At 51.8% G+C, this 24,029-nt stretch overlaps 1 protein-coding gene across 1 annotated transcript in view; it reads right to left on the minus strand.

Moving 5' to 3' along the window:
* LOC138260013 (solute carrier family 22 member 20-like) overlaps window positions 1–24,029 on the minus strand; it is a 407,633-nt gene that overhangs the window by 117,286 nt on the left and 266,318 nt on the right. The gene's annotated exons all lie outside the window — the stretch shown is intronic.

The following is a 24,029-nucleotide window of genomic DNA, read 5'->3' on the forward strand; positions in this document are numbered from 1 at the left end:
TGAGAGTGCACTTTTACAATATACTTTTGGCAATTGGTAAATGTGACTTAAAGGAGATTGAGGTGGGGAGAGCATTGAGGCAGATGTGAAGAGTGGAAGAGGGAGAGGGAGGATGTGTTCTGGCTAGGGGAGCCTTACAAGTTCCTCGGTGCACCACAAAGCACCCAGGCAGTTGCCAGGGACAGGCTGTTCTTGTAGCTCAACCCATAAGTGATTTTTGGGCTGGTATTTTGAGGTTCAATGTTTCTGGCCCCTGAACATCCTTGTTCAGAAACACCAGACATACCCAGTGATACTACTGCAATCAACCTAAAGCAGGACCTGGAAGTCTTAGGGGCTCTGGTGTACCTACCACAGTTTAAAGATCGGTCTAGGTTGTGCAGTCAGGCAAACACATTTGTAGTTCTGTCTAGAACAATGGTGTTTGTTGATATAGTTGAGGGCTACTGCATATTATCAAACCAATATCCAAGATTATGGAAAGTATATTTGGTGAGTGCTGTAAGTACTACCTAAACAGAGCTGAGTGAGTGGATGTGTAGTGTGTCTTGGGTCTGGGTGGTATGCGCCTGAGATTATTTATACTGTCATCCAGGGCTGCTGTATATTCCTGTCTATAATTAAGCACTGTCTTGAATTTTAATCATTAGTCCTATAGGAGAAAACTAGATAGGTTTGTTAAAGACATTGGCCTCATTACAACCCTGGCGGTTGGTGATAAAGTGGCACTAATACCACCAACAGGCAGGCGGTAATTACCGCCAAATTATGACCATGGCGGTGAGAACTCCCATAGACAGCCAGTTTACCACACCGACCGCCAGGGTAGAAACAACAGCCACCACGGCGGTAGTCACCTACAGCCAGGCAGAAGTCAATGTTATGCCCACCATATTAAAACCCTGGAAACCGACACCTTTTCCGGGGCGGTACCAACAACAGCAAAAGCCTGGCCAAAACACTGCGCAGAAGGAAAATGACTCACCTTTGGAGACACAGGGAACAACCACGCCGCCATGGAGCCCGAGCTGCAAATATTTCCAATGATCTTTTATGTCCTGCTCCACCACGAACACCAACGACAGCGAAGGCGAAAACGGTAAGTACAGCTGCCTAGCACAACGGGGAGGGTGATAGGAAAACGAGAGTGACACACACACGCACAACACACCCCTACGCCCCCAACACCATACACACAATCAGATGCAGTAATAAAACATATTGACCCCGTACTCCTCAGGAATAATGCAAGGACAACACGAATAGATGAAAGTGAGTGTAATAATATAAATGCAGTAAAAATACGAACATTCAATCTAATGGTAAATTCATGTGTACAATTCAAGGGACACTGCCCAGTCCTCAATGAGCGTGAGTCACAGGGCCACATGACAAAGTCCAAGGCCCCACTTGTCTCCTGCACCAACACAGAGAGAATATTGCAGGGGCAAGTTGGAAAATAGGCAGGCACCTCAGGGGGACAGGGAACGGGGGCCTCCTCAGCCAGCAGATGATAGAAAACCACTGGTTCGGGTGGGGGCCACATGCCCTGTGCATCGTCCTGGGGAGTGCAAGGCCATAGTCTCTCAAGTGGGTGACTTGCCCACATGCTCTGGAGGGGGCAACATGCCCTGTGCCTGGTCCTGAGGAGTACAAGGCCACAGTCTCTCAAGTGGGTGACTTGCCCACATGCTCTGGGGGGGCAATGTGCCCTGTGCTCCAGATCCTCGGGAGGATGGGGTGAGTGGGTGTCATACCCACTTGTTCGGAAGGGTCATTGTGCCCTGTGCTTCAGCTGCTGGGGAGGATGGGATGAGTGGGTGTCATACCCACTGGCTCTGGAGGGGCATCGTGCCCTGTGCTTCAGATCCTGGGGAGGATGGGGTGAGTGGGTGTCATACCCACTGGTTGTGGAGGGGGCATCATGCCCTGCGCTTCAGATCCTGGGGAGTGCAAGGGGGCAGGCTGCACAACGGCCTATGGAGGCAGGACTACAGACCATCCGCCGGCAGTGACGGCTGCTCAGTGGTGGTGCGCTGCTGCTGGTGGTGGTGGAGGGAAGCTCCAGCCCATCCCCTGCAGCCTCGGACGGCTGCTCACTGCTGGTGGTGGTAGTGCTGCTGCTGGTGGTTGTTGGGGGATGCTCCAGCCCATCCCCTGCAGCCTCGGACATCTGCCCACAGCCCATCCCCTGCAGCCTCGGACGGCTGCTTACTGCTGGTGGTAGTGGTGGTGCTGCTGCTGCTGGTGGTGGGGGGAAGCTTCAGCCTATTCCCAGCAGCCTCAGTCGGCTTCCCACTGCTGGTGGTGGTGCTGCTGCTGCTGGTGGTGATGGGGGGAAGCTCCTGCCCATCCCCTGCAGCCTCGGACGGCTGCACAACCATGGTTGGTGGTGGGGGCTCTGACTGAGTCTCAGCACCAGGCCCCTTGTCCTTCCTGGCAGCAGCTGGGGATGGCACCTTGCCCTTCAGGGCAGCAGCTGGGGAAGGCTCCTTGCCCTTCAGGGCAGCACTTGGGGCAGGCTCCTTGCCCTTCCTGGCAGCAGCTGGGGATGGCACCTTGCCCTTCAGGGCAGCAGCTGGGGAGGGCTCCTTGCCCTTCTGGGCAGCACTTGAGGCAGGCACCCTTTCTATGAGGCGGCCTGGTGCCCTGGATCCCTTCCCACCACAAGTGGGTGTGGAGACTACTGGGCCCGTGGACTGTGTGGCTGAGGTGCTTGCCTGGGTTGTTGCCATCCTGGCCAGATGTGAAGGACGGGGGTAGGGGTAGGGAAGAGATCAATGGTGGAGAGGAAAAGCTGCTTAGGGACATTAGGGTGGGAAGTGGGAGAAGGTTTGGGAGTGCAGGAAGAGGGAGTGGTTGTGGGAGGTGTCTGCCTGGTGTGTTTGGGTACAGGTGCATGGGCTGGATGCTGTTGTGAGGTGGATGGCTGTTGGGTGTCTGAGTGCTTGCGTTTGTGTTCCTTCGGGGGGGGTTGGGGACAGACACAGTGGGAGAGGACAGAGGGGACGTGTGCATGGCTATTGTGTTGGTGTCTGCCAATTAGGTAAATGTTCTGCTAGGTGTGCTGGTGATGGTGGTAGTGAATGAGGATGTAGTGCATGAAGGTGTGAGTGTAGATGCAGGTGTGAGTGTAGACGCAACTGGGAGGGATGTGGAGGATGAGGAGAAGGAGGAGGAGGAGGGGGACACAGTAAAGGCAGTGGATGTTGTTATGTCTGCATATGGATGGTGTTTGTGTGAGTGCCTGTCGGATGATGTGTGGTGCTTGTGTTTGCCTGTACCACTCTTGTGTGTTGTCCTGTGTGCATGCTCGTCTGCCTGTGTGCTTGGGATAAATTGGGGATAAGGGGAATGGGGTCGGGAAGAGGAAGTTGGAGGGGGGAGGGTGGAAACAGGGACCATGGCTGCCATCAGAAAGGAGGCCAGGGCCTGGATTGATCTCTGTTGGGCCACCAAGCCAGTGTGAATGCCCTCCAGAAATGCGTTGGTCGGTTGCATTTGGGCTGCCAGCCCCTGGATGGTATTCACAATGGTTGACTGCCCTACAGTGATGGATCTCAGGAGGTCAGTAGCCTCCTCACTCAGGGCAGCAGGGCTCACTGGGGCAGGGCCTGAGGTGCCTGGGGCAAAGGAGATGCCCACCCTCCGGGGTGAGCGGGCACAGTGAACTCTATGAGGGGCTGCTGGCAGGGCGGTGCTGGTACCGGGTGGCGGCTGTACCTGTATACGCCACGACCAGGGAGCCTCCATCGGAGGTGGTATCTGTGTCAGAACTGTCCCCTCCAGTCTCTGCAGTGGTGCTCCGCTCACCCTCCGTCCCACTGGTGCCCTCAGCGTCGGTGGACTTTGCCTCCTGGGTCCTGTGGGATGCAGCTCCCTCTGTCGCCCGTGCCTCTGCTCCTCCGCCAGATGATCCTAATGCAGATAAGGACAGGATGACAAAACAAAAATGGGGTGGGGGGGGAGACTAAGGATACACTGGGTCAATGGCTGCACAAACACCACGGTTGGCGTACATACCACCCTCACACACAGGGAACAGGCCTACGCACAATGCAATGCACTATTAGTAACAATGCTAGCCACCAGGGCATGGGGAGGGACAAATACCGCAAACTGCAGCACACCTGGGACCCACACAGCCGTTCCCAGTAGTGGATGCCTACAAACTAGGTAGCAGGATTCTCACTTCAGAACCCTGGCCAACACGGGAACTACTCTGGAATGTCAGGCCTGGCCTAGGGGCAACCACTGACACACATCCCCCACCCGGGCACCCCCCTACCATGCATACGTTGTAATGATGGGAGCTGTACTCACCCCCTTGTGGCTGCTGTGATGCCCTCAAGCGCCCATCCAGCTCTGCATAGGCCACCGCCAGTATGCGGACCATCAGGGGGGTCAGGGTTCGACTGGCACCCCTTCCTCATTGGAAGGCCATCCCCAGGTGGGCCTCTACCATCTTCCGTGCCCAGCGTCTCAGGTCCTCCCACCGTTTCCGACAGTGGGTGCTCCCCCTGCCGTAGACCCCCAGGGTCGGCACGTCCTTGGCGACGACACGCCATATACCCTTCTTTTGATGGATGCTGACCTGCAGAGAAATACACAGAGGGAAAGGTATTAGTCAGACTGTCCTGCCTGTTACACCTATGGCCCACCATACACCTTCACATCGCCATTTGCACACACAGGGCCCTGCACACAAGCTGCCTGCCGCCCAGGGGCCATCCACCAACCCCCCCTACACGAGACCTTCACACACATCACTCCATGAATTCATGCCTTCTGCATCCTGCTCACAGTGTACTCACCTGTTGGTCTGGAGGCCCATACAGCAGCCCGTACTGGGATAGGACCCCATCCACCAGCCGCCCCAATTCCGCTGAGGTGAAGGCGGGGGCCCTTTCCCCAGTCACCCAGGGCATGGTGGGTTCCAGACACAGGTCACAGCAGCACATGTAGTGTAGGTCCTCTCCTGTTGATGGTCAGGTAGCAAGTGAGTGATCAGTTAGAAAATGGTGGTCACGTCCGCGGCGGTGCATACTGTCACCGATGGCGTACATAACCATTGGCCACTGTAACCCATAGGGGCCAATATTATCCAATGAGGCGTTGCACAGAGGTTCCCGACTGCCTCCCGCAACAGCGCACAATGTCAGCGGAATTACCCCACTTCCACCTGTCCCTCCACACAGGACAGGCGGACACCATTTCAGTGGGGGAGGGGCAGGCTCTGGATTAGAACTGCATCAAAGATCACAATTGGACATACAGGATAAATGCCACTTATACATTAAAAATTAACATCATGCATTGGTGTGGCTACGATTTACAGTTTGTGACCGGCTCCTCACTTTTTGCCCCGTAGATTGCTACCGCTGCAGATGAATAGGAGATGGAGACATACCCCCGTGTACAGACCCCTGGTGGACTTGGCAACAATTGAGGACAGGCACATTATCCTCACCTATAGACTTGACCAGGCCACAAACACCGAGCTGTGTGCCGAACTGGAGCCTTACCTGATATCTGCTATCTGTCACCCCACTGGGATCCCCCCTCTTGTGCAAGTCCTATCTGCGCTCCATTTCCTGGCAACTGGTTCTTTCCAAGTGACAGTGGGCTTGGCAGCAGGAATGTCACAGCCAATGTTCTCAATAGTGCTGACCAGAGTGTTGTCTGCCCTGATTAAAAACATGTGCAGCTACATTGGTTTACCCCAGGTTGAGGATTTGGCCACAATGAAGGCTGAATTCTATGCAAAAGAACATAGCCCCAACATCATTGGGGCAATTAAAGGTACACATATTGCATGTGTCCCCCCCCCGGCAAAATGAACAGGTGTTCAGAAATAGAAAGACTTTTCATTCCGTGAATGTCCAGATGGTGTGCCTGGCGGACCAATACATCTCCCATGTCAATGCTAAGTATCCTGGGCCTGTGCATGATGCCTTTATCCTGAGAAATAGCAGCATCCCAAATGTGATGGCCCAACTTCTGAGGCACATGGTGTGGCTAATAGGTGAGCCCTGGTTCCCACTTAGTGGATGTGGATTTATGGGTATGGTGTGGGCCATATGGGATAGTGTGTGGGTAAATGTTGTCCCTTGATATTTGCAGGTGACTTTGGTTACCCCAACCTGTCATGGCTACTGACCCCTGTGAGGAATGCCAAGACAAGGGCAGAAGAACGTTATAATGAGGCACATGGGCATACAAGAAGGAAAATAGAACGTACCTTTGGCCTCCTGAAGGCCAGGTTTCGGTCCCTCCATCTAACAGATGGATCCCTGTGCTACTCACCCAAGAAGGTCTGCCAGATAATCGTGGAATTTTGTAAGTTGCACAACCTTGCCTTGAGACATCATGTGCCTTTTCTGCAGGAGGAGGAGGCTGGAGATGGCTGTGTGGCAGCAGTGGACCCTATCGACAGTGACGATGAGGAGGCAGAGGATGAGTATGAGGACAACAGAACTGCAGTTATTCGACAATACTTCCAATGACACACAGGTAGGACAGTGTTACTTCATCTTTCATTAACATTTTCTTGTTTATCTTTGTCACTGGCATGCTGTTATTTCCCACTTCTATGCCCATTCACTGTACCCTTTGGCAACTCATTTTGCATATGTTGGTGCCCCACAATCACTCCTGGTGTGACACTGCAGCCAACTATAGGTCTTTCCTATGTGAACATTACTGTACAGTTGAATTGCAATATTTGAACCTGGTTAAACGAATACATACTTAAATCATTTGACATACTCCATACTTGTATTTATTCAAAGGGTATTTATTAAAGTGCTAAGGAGGAGTGGAGCAAGTGCATTGGGATGGGGTGATGATGGAGGAAAGTCCAGGGTATAGTTCCAGTCTATTGGTAGCACAGGTACATTGTCCAAGGGGACATAGGAAGGGGAGCAATGGCAGTTCAAGGTGGACAGGGTGACAGAGTGGGACACAAGGGTGACAATCGGGAGAGTCTCATTTCCTGGCGGGTGTCTTGGCAATAGACTCTGGCTTCTGCCTGGATTGCAGGGAACGTTTGCGGGGTGGTTCACCTTCTGAAGGGGGAGGGGTGCTGGTGGACTGTTGGTCCTGTGGCAGGGCCTCCTGTCCACTAGCGGCAGCGGAGGTGGAAGGCATTTCAGATGTCTGGCTTGTGGCAGGGGCCCGCTGTTGTGAAGCTGCCTTCCTCATAATGTTAGCCATGTCTGCCAGCACACCTGCAATGGAGACCAGGGTGGTGTTAATGGCCTGCAAGTCCTCCCTGATCCCCTGGTACTGTCCTTCCTGCAGCCACCTGTTCTCCTGCACGTTGGCCAGGATCTAGCCCAGCGTATCCTGGGAATGTTGGTATGCTCCCAGAATCTCAGTGAGTGCCTCCTGGAGAGTCGGTTCCCTGGGCCTGTCCTCCCCCTGGCGCACAACAGTCCTCCCAGTTTCCCTGTCGTCCTGTGCCTCTGTCCACTGAACCGTGTGCCCATTGCCACTGACCCCAGGACCCTGATTGTCTTGGGGGCGAGGTGTGCCCTGTGGTCCCTGTAGTGGTGGACACACTGCTGATCGACGTGTCCTGGGGACAGAGGTATGGGTACGCTGGGTTGGTGCCGTGGTGGTGTTCCTGAGGGGGGAGGCTCTGTGTGTGTGTGTGTGACTGTGGCTGGGAAACTGACTGTCCAGAGGTCCTTGATGGACCAGGTTGCTCATCCAGATCTAGGCGACCAGAGTCGCTGTCATCACTGTGGGCCTCCTCTGTTGGGGGACTGGATATTGCTGGCACATCTTCTCCGCTGACATTGGCTGGGGTACCTGTGGGGATGTAAATGTAGTGTTATTGTTTCTATGTGTGACATATTGTGCATCTGTGGGTTGTCCTCTTTGGTTGTATTCGCCTTGGTAGCTTTTACTTGTGTGAGTTGGTATGTGGTGGGATAGCTGATTCCCTCTAGGGTGCATGCATTAGTGATAGGTGTCCATGCAGGGATGTGAGTGGTGTCCATGCATTGGTGGTGCATGCAGGGCTTGGCATCGGGATGGGTGAGATGTGATGGTGGGTGTGTGTGAGGTGGTGGAGTGATGGGATTGAGGGTGAGGGTGGGGGTATGTGATGACATGCAGGTAAGGGGGTGATAATAATAGAGAGTTTACTTACCAGAGTCCCGTCCTCCTGCTACTCCTGCTAGGCCCTCAGGATCCATGATTGCCAAGACTTGCTCCTCCCATGTTGTGGGGGAGGAGGTGGGGGTCCACCGCCAGTTTTCTGTACAGCGAGTTGGTGTCTTGCTGCAATGGAACATACCTTCCCCCGTACGTCGTTCCACCTCTTCCTGTTATCATCTCTTGTTCTTTCCCATAGCTCCATCTTCCTTGCAATGGATATCTGCTGCACCTGTGCTCCAAATAGTTGTGGCTCTACCCTGATGATTTCCTCCACCATGACCCTTAGCTCCTCCTCTGAGAATCTGGGGTGTCTTTGTGGTGTCGTGGGTGGGAGTAGTGTGGGTGTGTAGGGTGATGTGTTGGGGTGTGATGTAAGGTGCGTGGGTTGTGTATAGGTGATGGTGGTGTGTGGCTCTGGCCTTGTCTGTGATCGTGGTGTCAGTCTTGTGCCAATGGTTTGTAGTGGTAAAGGGTTGTGGGTTCTGTGGGTGGGTGTTTTATAGTGGTGTGGGTGTGTGGGTTTGGTGTGTGTATGGGTGTCAGGTGTGTGTTATTTAAATTGACCAATGTAATGTTTTGTATGTGTGTGTGTATTTTGAGCGTGGCGGTATGTACTGCCAATGATTTACCGCCGTTGAATGTCCGCTGTGGTGATTCGTGGGTCATAATGTGGTGGGCGTTGTTCTGTTGGGGTTATGGTGTGGGTTTGGATACCGCCAGTTTATCACTGACTTTTGTTGTGGCGGAATTGTGTTTGTGGCTGAATAGTGACGGATTGGTGTGTGTGTGTGTCATAATATGGTGAACGGATGTTCACCATGGCAGCGGCAGTATGTTGGCCGCAGTCAGCGTGGCGGTAATCGGGATTTACCACCAATGTCATAATGAGGTCTATTATGTCTAATTCTAGGAGCTCTATAATTTGGAAAAAAGGAGCAAGATTGCTAGTACTAGAATAGTAACAGATGATATACATCATTAGCAAGTTGAATTGACAAGGCAGTGTGTAGGTCACAGTATAGAAGTAATAGGATGTGGTGCACTGCAGCATTGGGGTTCTCTGATAATGAGTAGTGCACTCCTGGTATGCATTGACCATGCTTCACTGAGAGACAATAAGCACTGGAGATAATCATGCAAATTACTTTTGAGTGAAAAGTATTTGATTTTGTTAGCGGTATTGTCAAGATAATGTAAACACATGAGTTGGAAGAATTTTAATTACAACATTCAAATATGTTTACACATGTTCCTCTAAGTAGTCTGACTGCTCTTTGTCACGCTACCAGGACTGAGCTACAGTTTACTAGTGTGAACCCGAGGTCCACTTCTGGGTAACGTGCCAGTATTATATTTTGAGATTCCCTAGTCATACTGCATAATACTGCCAGTTTGATACAAGAATATTTATAAAATATCTCAGACACCATTTAACACCAACAAATGTAAATATTGCTTGCTCAACCATTGTTAAAATCTCACATATAAAGCAAACAAAAATGGAAATGAAAAAAAAATTCAACCGAATCTTTCTGTGATGTTAAAGAACAATTTACTTACATTCAGTAACAACTTATCTGCTAGAGACATATTCTAGTTGCAGATTCCTTACCTTACAATTTCCCCCAGGCATCACACTGGATTTGGAGATTTTTCTTCCAGCAGTACCATTGTTCGCTATTAGGTGGCGTCGGTCGACTTAGTGGCCGTCGTTGGCGTTGTTGTCACCATGATGACGTCGGGGTCGTACATAGGCGCCGCCTCGGTACGGTGACATCAGTTTCTTTTCCCAACTTTCCAAGCCTAGGCACTTAGGCCCCGAAAAGGGAATCCGTGTCCCTAGAAGTAAGTTGGCAAGCGGGGAGGATGGGTGAATCGGTAAGGAATCTGCAACTAGAATATATCTCTGCAAGATAAATAGTTATCGAAGATGAGTAACTTGTTCAGCTGATAGAGGCTTCTAGTTGCAGATTCCTTACCTTAGAAGAGATACCCAAGCCATTCCATCCTCGGTGGTGGACTGTGAACCAAGATCATACTAAAAAGTACTGCAGGAGCGAAACCACAAAATAGTCGTTTCTGAGGACTTTGGCTGTCCAGTAATGTTTTGTAAATATGTGCAGAGATACCCACTTTGCTGCCCAGCAGATATCGAGGACAAGAACTCCATGTGCTAATGCTGTGGTAGCAGCAGTTGCTCTGGTGGAGTGAGCAAAACAAGCCCTCAGGGGACTGCTTCTTTGTCAAAGCGTAGCACATTTTGATGCAAAGTAGCACACAATTTGAGATGGTATGCTTCTGCACCGCCTTACCTTTCTTTGCACCCATATATCCCTCAAAGAGTTGAACATCCACCTGGAAATCTTTAGTATGATTGAGGTAGATCGCCAGCACTCTTTTTGGATCCAAACGGTTTAGTCTCTCCTCTTCATGAAAAGGATTTGGGGGTGCGTGAAAAGTAGGCAAAGTGATGGATTGGCTTACATGAAAAGGGGTCACAACCTTGGGAAGGAAGGAGGCCCTCATACGTAACACCACTTTGTCAGGGTGAACAGACAAAAATGGGGGTTTGGCAGAAAGAGCTTGAAGCTCACTCACTCTGCTGGCAGAGATGATGGAAACAAGAAAAACAGTTTTGAGAGTAAGGTGTCGCAAGGGACAATTGTGCAACGGCTCAAAAGGGGCATACAAGATTGAGGTCCCACTAGGGCATAATAAATGGAGTGGGAGGAAACAAATGGGTGAGTCCCTTGAGGAATCTGCCAACAATAGAAGACATGAAAAGGGAAGGTTTGTCTGACAATCTAAGAAAGGCTGAGATAGCCAAGAAGGGTGCCCAAAGCAGAGCCCTGCTGGGCTAAAGAAAGGATGAACAAGAGATTTTAAGAGAAGGGAGCAAAGAGGGGATCAATGGGCTTGTTGGTACACCATGCTACAAATGTATCCCAATGACAGGTGTATACCGTTTTGGTGGAGAAACGCCTGCCTGCCAAGATAATGTCACAAATATCGGGCAGAAAGTCAAAAGCTGTCAACTGCAGCTGCTCAATTTCCACGCATGAATGCGAAGATTGGACAGGTTCGGGTGGTGAACCGTCCCCTGTTGCTGCGACACAGGATTCTCCCAAAGAGGCAGTCTGACTGGAGGATCTGTGGCCATGCTCTGTAGCTCTGGATACCATACTGCTCGTGCCCAGTCCAGAGCCACAAGGATTATTTGGGCCCCATCGTTCTTGATCTTCTTACGAACTCTGGATAGAAGTGGTATAGGCGGGAAGGTGTAAAGGAGGCCTGAGTTTCACACGAGACAAAAAGCGTCACTGAGCGCATTCTGCCTTGGAAACTCCAATGTTCAAAAAAGATGATATTGCGTATTCTCTGCAGAGGCTAACAGATCCAACCAAGGCTTTCCCCACTGCTGAAAGAGACCTTCCGCCACCTCCGGATTGAGATGCCATTTGTGATTGACTATGCATCAACGGCTAAGTTCATCTGCTCTGGCGTTCAGAGAGCCCACCAGATGTTGAACCACCAGGGTAATGCCCTGATGTACCAGCCAAGTCCAGAGGCACAGAGCCTCTTGACAAAGGGTTCAGGTCCCTACTCCTCCCTGTTTGTTGCAATACCACATGGCGGGTTTATTGTCCGTGAACGCCTGCACTACTTTCCCTTTGGGAGACGAAAGGAATGCTTTCAATGCAATCCTTATCGCCCAGAGCTCCAAAAGACTGATCAGATATCTCTGATCTCCGCCTCTCCCATGTGGCCGCCCCATCCCTGGAGTGATGCGTATGTCACTATTGTAAGATCTGGTTGGAGAATGGAAAGAGATCTGCCATTGACCAATCCTGATTCGAAAACCACCACTCAAGGACTTTCGCAGTCCCCTCCGAAATCTGGACCATGTTGTGCCCACTGGAACTTCAGGCCCCACTGCAGAACCAGCATATGCTATCTGTCATGTGTCACCAAGCAGGATGCAGGTGGCCATGAGGCCCAACAGCCTCAGAGTCATTGTCACCAAATCCCAGGGTAGAGGCTCAAACATTGGAATCATAGTCTGAAAATCCTGGACTCGCGTTTTTGGAGGATAGGCCCGAAAATGCACTGAGTCCAGAACAGCTCAGATGAAAGGGAGTGTCTGAGATGGAGTCAGGTGTGACTTCAATCTTGCAGGGACCTGCCATCTCCATTACCTGTTGCCAAAAATGTAGGGATTTTGTTTGACAGCTCCTTGTCTTTTGATTTACAGGCCAATCAAACCATTACAATCTGTTTCTGGATGATCAAAGCCCTTCAGAAAATATTAGCCTTCCTCCCTAAGGATCTCAGGACTTCTGTTGTATAGGCTCTGGTTATGTCCAAACTTGACTACTGTAATGCCTTACTGTTGAAGGTTAATAAAGGCTCCCTTCATAAGCTGCAACTCATTCAGAACACTGCAGCTCTCCTAGTGCTGGATCTGCCTCAGATGGCATCTGCAAATGAGAGCCCCAGGCAGCTTCAGTGGCTGCCCTTAGGGAAGTGTATTTCCTTTAAAGCTCTCTCTCTCTCACTTATACGGCTTCACATTCTCAGGGTTCCAAATATCTTTGTTCCACTTTAAAGTGCTATACTCCTAGCCGCCATTTAAGATCAGCCAGCCTTCAACTGGCCGTGGTCCACCGCTGAAGAAAATCGAAATGGGGTGACAAGGCTTTTTCAGTAGCAGCTGTCAAGTTGTGGAATACTCTTCCGCTACATATCAGGAAATTAGAAGCTTTCCTGCCATTCCAGAAACAGCTTAAAACCTGGCTTTTTGACCTATAACCTGCCCCCCGTTTTTTGCTGTTGTCTATTTTTGCACTCTTACTGCATTCATTTGCTTCTCTCTCTGACAGTGCTTCGATGGTATGGCCAGAATGTGCTTTATAAATAAATACAAATACAAATATTCCAGCATGTTTATAGTGAACCCCAGCATGTGCAGAAGGTTCGCCATACTTTCAAGGTGAAAGACGACTTTCTGGGGCGTGTCCACCTTCAACAGCCAATTGTCGAGGTAGGGAAAGACTGAAATCCCTAACCTGTGCAGATGATCTGCAACCACTGCCATCACGTTCGTGAACACCCAAGGGGAGCTGGCAAGGCCGAAAGGGAGCACAGAAAATTTAAAGTGCTGGTGACCCACCACAAATCAAAAGTAACGTCTGTGGGCAGGCACGATGGGTATATGGAAATAAGCGTCCAGCAAGTCCAACAATACCATCCAGTCTCCTGGATTCAAGGCAGACAAGAATTCAGCAAGAGTGAGCATTTTGAACTTCTCATTTTTGAGGAAGAGATTGAGGGACCGAAGGTCTAGGTTAGGACGGAGGCCCTTGTCCTTTTTTTACATCAGAAAGTAGCAGGAATAGAAACCACAACCTAATTCTGGCATAGGGACCCTCTCTATGGCGCCCTTGGCCAAGAGAGCTGTGACTTCCTCACAGAGAAGTGCCAGATGATCCTCCGCTAAGCGGCAATAGGATGAAGGTATGGCCGGAGGGGCAGTCTCGAAGGGGAGGGAGTAGCCCCTTCAGACGATCTGCAAAACCCGTTATGATGGATTCCAAGTGGGGTAGGTGATGGCTAATTCTGCCACAACTGGTCTGAGATAGGGGAACGGACTAGGAAGGCTTGGAGGCTGCTGCAGTAGGGGAGTGGACTGAGCAGACCTCTGGTTCCCTGTCCCACAAGCCCGTGGGATTCCGCGCCCCTGGCAACGCAGGGTCTGTGTAGCATGGGTGGCATTGTGGCTGAGAAAGAGACGTGAAAGGGACAAAAGGGGGACTGTTGGGGACCAGGGACAGTCGAAAGGCCAAGGGACTGAGGCATAGCCCGGGACTCCTTGAACCTCTGAAGCACCGAGTCTGCATTGTCTACAAAGAGACGGGTGCCATCAAAGGGCATGTCCATAAGGATTTGTTGGACATCCCCCCAAAAAACAGATGTCCTCAACCAGGCATGGTGCCTCAAGGGCCCTGTCGACGCAACCAGTCTACCCAGAGATTTGGTTGTGTCCAGGCCACATCTAATAGTGAACTTTGCCGCATCTCTCCCATCAGCAACAGCTTGAGAGACGAGAACCCGGGCTTCCTCCGGGATATGCGACAAGATTTGTGCAATCGTATCCCACAATGAATAGGTATAGTGGCCCAAAAGGCATGCAGTGTTCACTGACAGCAATGCCAGACTAGAGGAATAAAACATCTTCCCAAGTTGGTCCAGTGTCTTTGATTACCTATCAGGGGAATGGAAGGGAATGCGTCAGAAGAAGAGGAAGCCTGAATCACAAGGCTTTCAGGCGTGGGGTGTTGGGACAGGAATTTAGGGTCTTTCGGGGTGGGCCGATGGCGGCGAGCGATTGTCCTTTTCACAGGAGCCCATTGGGCTCGGTCTGGACCAAGTACCCAGAAGGACATTGGTGAGGGCTTTATTGAATGGGAGTAGAGACTCCATATTGGAAGCCCCAGGTTAAAGCACCCCTGTAAAGAGGTTAGTCCTGACTGCTACAGAGGGCAGTTCGAGGCCAAAGACCTCAGCGGCCCTACTGACCAATGTTGAGTAGGAGGCTCACTCCGCTGTAGCCACCGTAGGAGGAGAAACAATGCCAGCATCGGGAGAGTATCCAGACCACTGGCCTCAACCAATTCCTGTGCCCAGTTCATATTAGGGTCATCTAGCTGGTATTCATGAGGGTTCATCGACCCCTCCAATCTCTCCTCTTTTTCGTAACTATAAGAAAAAGGGTCTGAATGCGACCTGGGGTGAGTATGCCCCATCGAAGTCAGAAGTGGCGTCGGCCGACACCGGTTGGGATCCGGGTCATAAGGGATTAGGATTGGGTAGGCATCGATTGTGAGCCCAACCGACAACTTGAGCATTGACGACTTAGAAAGGGAAAGGTTGCAATGGTACAACTGGTGTTGGCATGGATCCAACACTGAATCCGGAGGGGCCCCTGGAGGCTGAGGCCGAAGCCACTAGTGCAGAACCTGAAGGACCCCCGTCCGAACCCTCAGGCCCCGCCGTCTCCACATTGGGGTCGGACTGCCTAAATATGAGATGCATGGCCTTGGCCTCATAGAACTCTTTCAATTGAGCAGGGGCTGCTCTGCCTCCCAGAAACTTGGGGCAGCCCAGAGCGGACCCAGAAGTAGGCTCCGCAAATGGAGGCCTTGAGTATCGAATCTCGTCCCGTGTCACAATGGCCGAGAGACGGGGTGAAGTTGAAGAATGTCTAACCTTCTTTGACTTCTTTCCTGAGTGACCCAAAGACTTTGAGGCGGATGAGTGGCGGTGACTGCGTTAGCGGTCCAGAGACCTTTCTCTTGAGTCACACTGGGAGCTATGCAGAGTCGAGCGCCAGGCTGCCATGAACCTTAGGGACTACTTCTTCAAAGCTTTTGGGTGCATGGCCAGCACTCGGAACATGACTTTGGTCATGGTTGCACTCCAAAAACCATAAACAGACCCAGTACAGATCCATCACCGACATCATTCGGTGACAGTCCTCGCATGGTTTGAACCCAGTCTTGGGGGACATCTCTTGCCGCCCCAAAAGTCACCAAAAAAACACTACAAAAGTGTTGAAATTGGTAAAAAAAACGACCAGGGTAGCTCTCTCTGGATCAGCGCTTGCCGTGGAAAGAAGAGAACTGACGTCACTGAGGCAGTGCTTATGTATGACCCCAACGACATCACAGCGACCTCAACACAAACGACGGATACACAGTCGACCAACGCCACCTAGCGGTGCACAACGGTATTGCTCGAAGAAACATCTCTGGATCCAGTCTGACGCCTGTGGGAAATTCTAAAGTAAGGAATCTGCAACTTGAAGTCTCTATCAGTTCTTAGATTTCAACAAAACCATACACAGGCAGTTAAAAATATGCATACAACTGGCTGGTGCAAAAAGTTGAAATCTGCATGAAAAATATAAAAATCTGGAGGTGTGAGGTTCAATAAAATAGCTATACTTTGTATATTTAAAGACAACTAATAATTTGATACAGCCCTGCCAAGTTTCCCAGGTACATGCATGATGTACTGCTCCATTGCAGGTTTTTTCTTTAAGTTCTGGAACTTTTAGTACTGTTCATTCCATTATAAAACAGTACCATGAGTCCCAGAATTCACTGGAAAAAATCTGGCCTGGAGTAGAACATCAAGCATGGACCTGGGAAACTTGACAGCTATGTTGATGCATGGCTTACAAATAGTATTTCAAAATATACTTAAAAAGGAAAACACTATGTGGCAATTAGGGATGAAGAGATCAAAACACCATTCAGATGCAGTGTGTTAACATGAAAACGGGAAACACGAAGATGAGAGTTTCCCTAATCGGCTAATATTCTCTCTGACCCAAATGTTTACTTTAATTACATTAGGAAAAAATAAATACATGTTATTTATGTGCAAATAATGGATGTTAGCAGGCAGTGCATGCTGCTGACATTAAGGGTTTGTGAATGAAACATATTGAAAGGCATGCTAGCTTTCATTTTTACGGAATCTTCAGTTTTCTATCAGCACACATCTCCCTCAACTCTTGGAAAATTGGACCCCCATATTGGGAGTCCAGGGCCTGAGAGGTGTGCTCTACTGAAGACATGTTGTATAGCTAGAGTGGTGTAGGTGACCCTAACTATTCTATCTACTAGGCTCCCAAAGATGTTTGGAGCAAGGGCTATGCTGCACCCCTAGCTTTCCAAAATGTAGGAGACTATGGCCCTCATTACAACATTGGTGGTAAATGCCACCTACCGCGGTACTGACGGCCGCCAACATACCGTGACTGCGGCGGTATACTGCTATGGGTATTATGATCCACACAGAGAAATGCGCCACTATACAGACACCCACACTGGTCTGCCAGCCCAAAGGTCAGTGATAAACTGGCGGTACAAAAACCCACACCATTACACCAACAGAAATACGCCCACAGCATCATGACCCACGAATCACCCCAGCGGACATTCAACCGCGGTATACCATTGGCAGTACACACCTCCGCTCTCAAAATCCAAACACACTAACAAAACTACACCACATTGGACAATTCAAACTACACCCACCTGACACACATACACACACCACACCCACAGACCACTATAAAACACACACCCACAATACCCACAACCCCTTACAATGAAAACAAATATTGCCAACTGAGAGAGAGACAAGCCAGGAGCACCCACTGAATTTGAGCCACATAAAACCATCACCCATACACAATCAACACACCTTACAGCACACACCACAACACATCACCCCACACACCCTCACACATACCACTCACACTACACCCATGGCACCACAAAGACACCCCAGGTTCTCTGAGGAGGAGCTAAGGGTCATGGTGGAGGAAATCATCCGGGTAGAGCCACAGCTATTTGGATCACAGGTGCAGCAGACGTCTATTGCTAGGAAGATGGATCTATGGCGGAGCGTAGTGGACAGGGTCAATGCCGTGGGACAGCACCCAAGAACAAGGGATGACATCAGGAAGAGGTGGAGCGACCTACAGGGGAAGGTGTGTTCTGTGGTTGAAAGATACCAGGTAGCTGTACAGAGGACTGGCAGTGGTCCCCCACCTCCTCCCCCACAACTAACAACATGGGAGGAGCAAGTCTCGGCGATCATGCATCCTGAGCGCCTCGCAGGAATAGCAGGAGGACTGGACTCTGGTAAGTCAAATCTTTATATCCCCCACCCTACCTGCATGTCATCACAAACTCCAAACCCCTACCCTCACCCCCATCACTCCACCACCTCACATATACCCCAATATCAAAACCCACCCATCCCAATACCAAGCCCTGCATGCAACAACAATGCATGGACACCCATCACAGACCTGAATGGACACCCAACACCACAGCATGCACACTAGAGATGATCACTTAGCCAAACCAAGCACAACTCACACAAGCCAAAGCTGCCTTGCTAATACCAACCATAGAGGGAAACATATCCATGCACAAGATGGCACACACAGATATATTAACACTGCATTTACACCCCCACAGGACCCCCACTCAACGTCACCGGAGAGGGAGGTGCCAGCCACATCCAGTCCCCCCGAAGAGGCCCACAGTGATGACAGCAGCTCTGCACGCCTGGATCACAATGACCAACCTGGCCCATCAGGGACCTCTGGACAGTCGGTCACCCTGCCACAGTCCCAAACCACCACAGAGCCTCCCCCCTCAGAAAACACCAGCACAGCACCCACCCAGCGGGCCCATCCATCTGTCCCCAGGACACGTCAATCAGCAGTGTGCCCACTACTACAGGGACCGCAGGCATCCCCACAAACCTAAGACAACCAAGACAAACAGAGACCTGGGGTCAGTGGCAGTGGGCACACAGTTCAGGGGATAGAGGCACAGGACAACAGGGAAGATGGGAGGACTGCTGTGCGACAGGGGGAGGACAGGCCCAGGGAACCCACTCTCCACAAGGCACTTGCAGGGATCCTGGGAGCATACCACCATTCCCAGGAGACCATGGGCCAGATACTGCACACATTGCAGGAGACCCTGTGGCTGCAAGAGGGACAGTACCTGGGGATCAGGGAGGACCTGAAAGACATCCACACCACCCTGGTCACCATTGCAGGGATGCTGGCAGACATGGCCAACACCATGAGGGAGACAGTGGCACACCAACGTGCTCCTGACACTAGCCACACCAAAGAACAGCCCTCCACCTCTGCCGGCGCTAGTGGACAGGAGGCCCGCCACAGGAACAACAGTCCACCAGCACCCTACCCCCTGCAGAAGGATAACCACCCCGCAAACGGTCCCTGCGAACCAGGCAGAAGCCAGAGAACATTGCCAATCCCTCCGCCAGGAAATAAGACTTTCCTGATTGTCACCCTTCTGTCCCACTCTGTCACCCTGTCCACCTTGAACTGCCATTGCTCCCCTTCCTATGCCCCCTTGGACATTGCACCTGTGCTACAAATAGACTGGACTCTACCCTGGACTTTCCTTCCATCACCAACCCAGCCCATTGCAATACCCCCTCCACTTATTAGCACATAAATAAACACCCTTGGAACAAATTCAAGTATGGAATTTGTCAATTTTTTTACATATGTATTAGTTGAACACACTGTAAACATTGCAATTGAAATGTACTATAATATTTACATAGGTATGACCTGTAGTAGGCAGCAGTAAACACACCAGGAGCCAGAGTGGGGCACAGAGATCTGAAAATAGAGATGCCAAAGGGTACAGTAAGTGGCCATAGACATAGGGAAATCAGGCTGCCATGTTCAATGTCAAACACAAAACTGCAATGGAAGGTGAAGTTACAGTGCCTTACCTGTGTGTCACTGGAAGTACTGTTGAATGAGTGTACTTCTGTTGTCCACATCTTCTTCCTCTGCCTCCTCTTCGTCACTGTCCACAGGCTCCACCACTGCCACAAAACCATCTCTAGTCTCCTCCTCCTGCAGAAAAGGGCACCTGGCGCCTCAAGGCCAGGTTGTGCAACATGCACATGCAACGATGATCTGGCACACCCTCTTGGGTGAGTAGTACAGGGATTCACCTGTCAGAAGGAGGCACCGGAATTTGGCCTTCAGGAGGCCAAAGGTTCTCTCAACTATCCTCCTTGTTCGCCCCTGTGCCTCATTGTAATGTTCCTCTGCCCTTGTCCTGGCATTCCTCACTGGGGTCAGTAGCCATGAGAGGTTGGGGTAACCAGAGTCACCTGCAAATATCGAGGGATACCTTTTAGCCACACACTCACCCTTAGGGCCAAACCCACACCCAAATACCTACATCAACTGGGTGGGGACCATGGGCTCACCTATTAGCCACACCTGGTGCCTCTGGAGTTGAGACATCACATATGGAATGCTGCTATTCCTCAAGATAAAGGCATCATGCACAGAGCCATGATGCTTGGCATTCACATGGGTGATGTAGTGGTCCGCCAAACACACCATCTGCACATTCAGAGAGTGAAAGCTTTTTCTATTCCTGAACACTTGTTCATTTCTCTGGGAGGGTTCAGGGGGGGGGCAAATGCTATATGTGTACCATCAATGGCACCAATGATCTTGGGGATATGTCCCAGGGCATAAAAGTCAGCCTTCACTGTTGCCAAATCCTCCACCTGGGGGAATACAATGTAGCTGCGTATGTGTTTCAGCAGGGCAGACAACACTCTGGTCAACATGTTGGAGAACATTGGCTGAGACATCCCTGATGCCATGGCCACTGTCACTTGGAAGGAACCACTTGCCAGGAAATGGAGCACTGACAGGACCTGCACTAGAGGAGGGGATACCTGTGGGCTGGCGGATAGCTGAAGTCAGGTCTGGCTCCAATTGGGCACACAGTTCTTGGATTGTGGCCCTATCAAGTCTGTAAGTCAGGATAATATGCCTGTCCTCCATATTCGCCAGGTCCACCAGGGTCTGTACACAGGAGGATGGTTCCATCTCCTATTCATCCTCAGCAGTTGAACTCTAGGGTGAAAAACGGTGGGCAGAGGGTCATATTCACACATATGTTAAAATAAATCTGCATTTCTTCCTTTACAGAAACAGTATGTGAATTTGAGAGTCACTTGATGTGCGAATGTCTGCTGTGACGCAGTTTGGTGCCATGGCCCATGCCCCCCTGAAATGGCGGCTGCCTGACCTCTGAGGAGAGACAAATGGAAATGAGGTAATTCCGCTGGCATTGTGCACCGTTGCGGTCGACGACCGCCACGCACCTTCGCATCGGTTATCATTGGTACCTATGGGTTCCAGAAGCCTATGGCGATGTACGCAGGCGGTGACGGTACGCACCGCCGCAGACATGACAGCCATTTTCTATCTGTTCACTCACTTGCTACCTGACCTTCAACCGGAGAGGACCTACACTGCAAGTGCTGCTGTGACCTGTGTCTGGAAGCGACAATGGCTCGAGTGTCTAGGGAAAGGGCCCCCGCCTTTACTTCGGAGGAGTTGGAGAGACTGGTGGATGGGGTCCTACCCCAGTACACTTTATTCTATGGTCCTCCAGACAAACAGGTGAGTACACTGTGAGCATGATGCGTGTGCCATGAATGTATGGATTGCTGTGTGTGTATGCCTCGTGTGGGGAGAGGGGGCTGAGGGGTCCTGGGCAGAGTGCTGCATGTCTTGTGGTCAATGTCTGTGCGTAAGGGGATGGGAGGGATATTGTGGGCTATGAGTGCAACAGTCCAGACGGTATGACTAATCCCTTTTTCTATGCATATTTTCCTGCAGGTCAGCGCCCATCAGAAAAAGGGTATTTGGTGTGCCATCGCCAAGGGGGTGCGGACCCTGGGGGTCTTTGACAACAGGTGGAGCACCCACTGCCGCAAACGGAGGGAGGACCTGCGCCGCTGGGCAAGGAAGACGGTGGAGGCCCAGCTGGGGCTGACCTCCCAATGAGGAAGGGGTGCCCATCGTACCCTGACCCCCCTGATGTTCCGCATCCTGGCAGTGGCCTATCCGGAGTTGGATGGGCGCTTGAAGGCATCACAACAGCCACAAGGGGGTGAGTACAGATTCAGAATCATGATTTTGCGCGCATTAAGGTTTTACCTGGAGGGGGATGTGGGCTGTGGGTGCCCCTAGACCAGGGTGAACTGGCAGGGTAGGTCCCTTGTTGGTCAGGCTCTTAAGCACTCCAAACCCCAATAGTGTTCGTGGGCATCTAATACTGGGCAGGGTCCTGTGGGTTTCAGGTGTGCAGCTAATGGCGTTAGCCAATGTTCCCCATGGGCTGGTGACTAGCTTTGTAACTGGTAGTGCATGGCCTAGTGCATAGGGCTGTTCCCTGTGTGTTGTGTACGCCAACGGTAGTGTTGTTGCTGGCATTGACCAAGTGCATTTTCTATCTCTCCCCCCCTTCTTGTTTTGTCACCCTGTCCTTGTGTGCATTAGCATCATCTAGCGAAGGAGCAGAGGCATCAGCGACGGAGGGAGCTGCATCCCACATGGGCCTGGAGGCCGAATCCACCAACCATGAGGGCACCAGTGGGATGGAGGGTGAGGGGAGCACCACGAAGGAGACAGGAGGGGACACTACCGACAGCGACTCGTCCTCCGATGGAAGCTCCCTGGCGGTGGCGGACACCTGTGTGCCCACCCAAACAACAGGTACAACCGCCACCCCTCGTACCAGCACCGCCCTCCCAGCAGCCCCTCAGCGTGTTTCCCGTGCCCGCTCACCCAGGAAGGTGGGCATCTCCTTCGCCCCAGGCACCTCAGGCCTTGCCCCAGTCAGCCCTGCTGCCCTCAGTGAGGAGGCTATTGACCTCCTGAGATCCCTCACTGTTGGGCAGTCAACCATACTGAATGCCATCCAGGGTGTTGAAAAGGCATTTGCAACAAACAAATGCATACCTGGAGGGCATTCACTCTGGCATGGCAGCCCAACGGAGAGCATTTCAGGCTCTGGCCTCCGCACTGATGGCAGCCATTGTCCCTGTCTCCAGCCTCCCCCCTCCAACTTCCTCCACCCAGTCCCAATTCCCTCAAACCCAGCCTATCCCAAGCACACCTTCAGACCAGCAATCACCCAAATCAACACACAGAAGTGGCTCAGGCAAACACAAGCACCACACTTCATCTCACAGGCACTCACACAAGCACCATCCCCATGCAGACACACCAACATCCACTGCCTGGACTGTGTCCCCCTCCTCCTCCTCGTCCACCTCCCTCCCAGTTGCGTCTCCAGTCACACCTGCATGCATTACATCCTCATCCACTACCTCCATCACCATCACGCCGTTCACTACACGCCCCTCACTGGCCGTCACCACCCCCACATCCATGCACACACCCCTGTGTCCTCTCCCACTGTATCTGTGACCCCTCCTCCCAAAGTACACAGACGCAAGCACACACCCACACAACAGCCATCCACATCACAGCAGCATCCAGCTCATGCACCTGCACCCAAAAACAGCAGACTGACACCTCCTACAACCACTCCCTCTTCCTCCAGTCCCAAACCTTCACACTCTTCCTGCCCCCGTGTCCCTAAGAAGCTTTTCCTCACCAACAATGACCTCTCCCTACCCCTTCCTCCCTCTCTCTGTCCTTCACCTCGGACCAGGGTGACCAGAACCCAGCCCAGCACCTCAGCCACCCAGTCCACGTCCGCTGTGGTTTCTGCAGCTATGAGAGGCTCCAAGGAGGCATCCGTCAGCAGCCAGTGTGCCACCAACACCTGCCAAGGCCAAGAAGGTTCCGCCACTGGCAAGGGCAAGAAGGGGACAGCATCCAGCAAGGGGAAGGAGGCAACACCAGCTAGCAAGGCCAAGTCAAAGACTCCAGCTGGCAGAAGCAAGGAGTCACCAACATCTGCCAAGGTCAGGAAGGGGCACAGAACACCAGTCATGGCAGTTCAGCCATCCGAGGCTGCTGGTGAAGGCCTGGAGGCTACAACCACAACCGCCAGCAATGCCACCTGCACCGCGGCCAGCACCGCCACCTGCACCGTGGCCAGCACCACCATCTGCACCGTGGGCAGCACCGCCACCTGCACTGCCACAAGCAGCACCACTGGCAGCAGCCCCAGTAGGCAGCCGTCCAAGGCTGCAGGTGAAGGCCTGGAGGCTACCACCACAACCGCCAGCACCACCACCTGCACCGCTGCCAGCACTGCCACCTGCACCGCGGCCAGCACCGCCACCTGCACCGCAGCAAGCAGCACCACTGGCAGCAGCAGCAGCCACAGTGGGGAGCAGTCCGAGGCTGCAGGTGAAGGCCTGGATGTTACCACCACAACCGCCAGCACCGCCACCTGCACCGTGGCCAGCACCGCCACCTGCTCTGACGAAAGCAG

The sequence above is a fragment of the Pleurodeles waltl genome, chromosome 9 (genome assembly GCF_031143425.1).
Source record: "Pleurodeles waltl isolate 20211129_DDA chromosome 9, aPleWal1.hap1.20221129, whole genome shotgun sequence".
NCBI classification, from domain to species: domain Eukaryota; kingdom Metazoa; phylum Chordata; class Amphibia; order Caudata; family Salamandridae; genus Pleurodeles; species Pleurodeles waltl.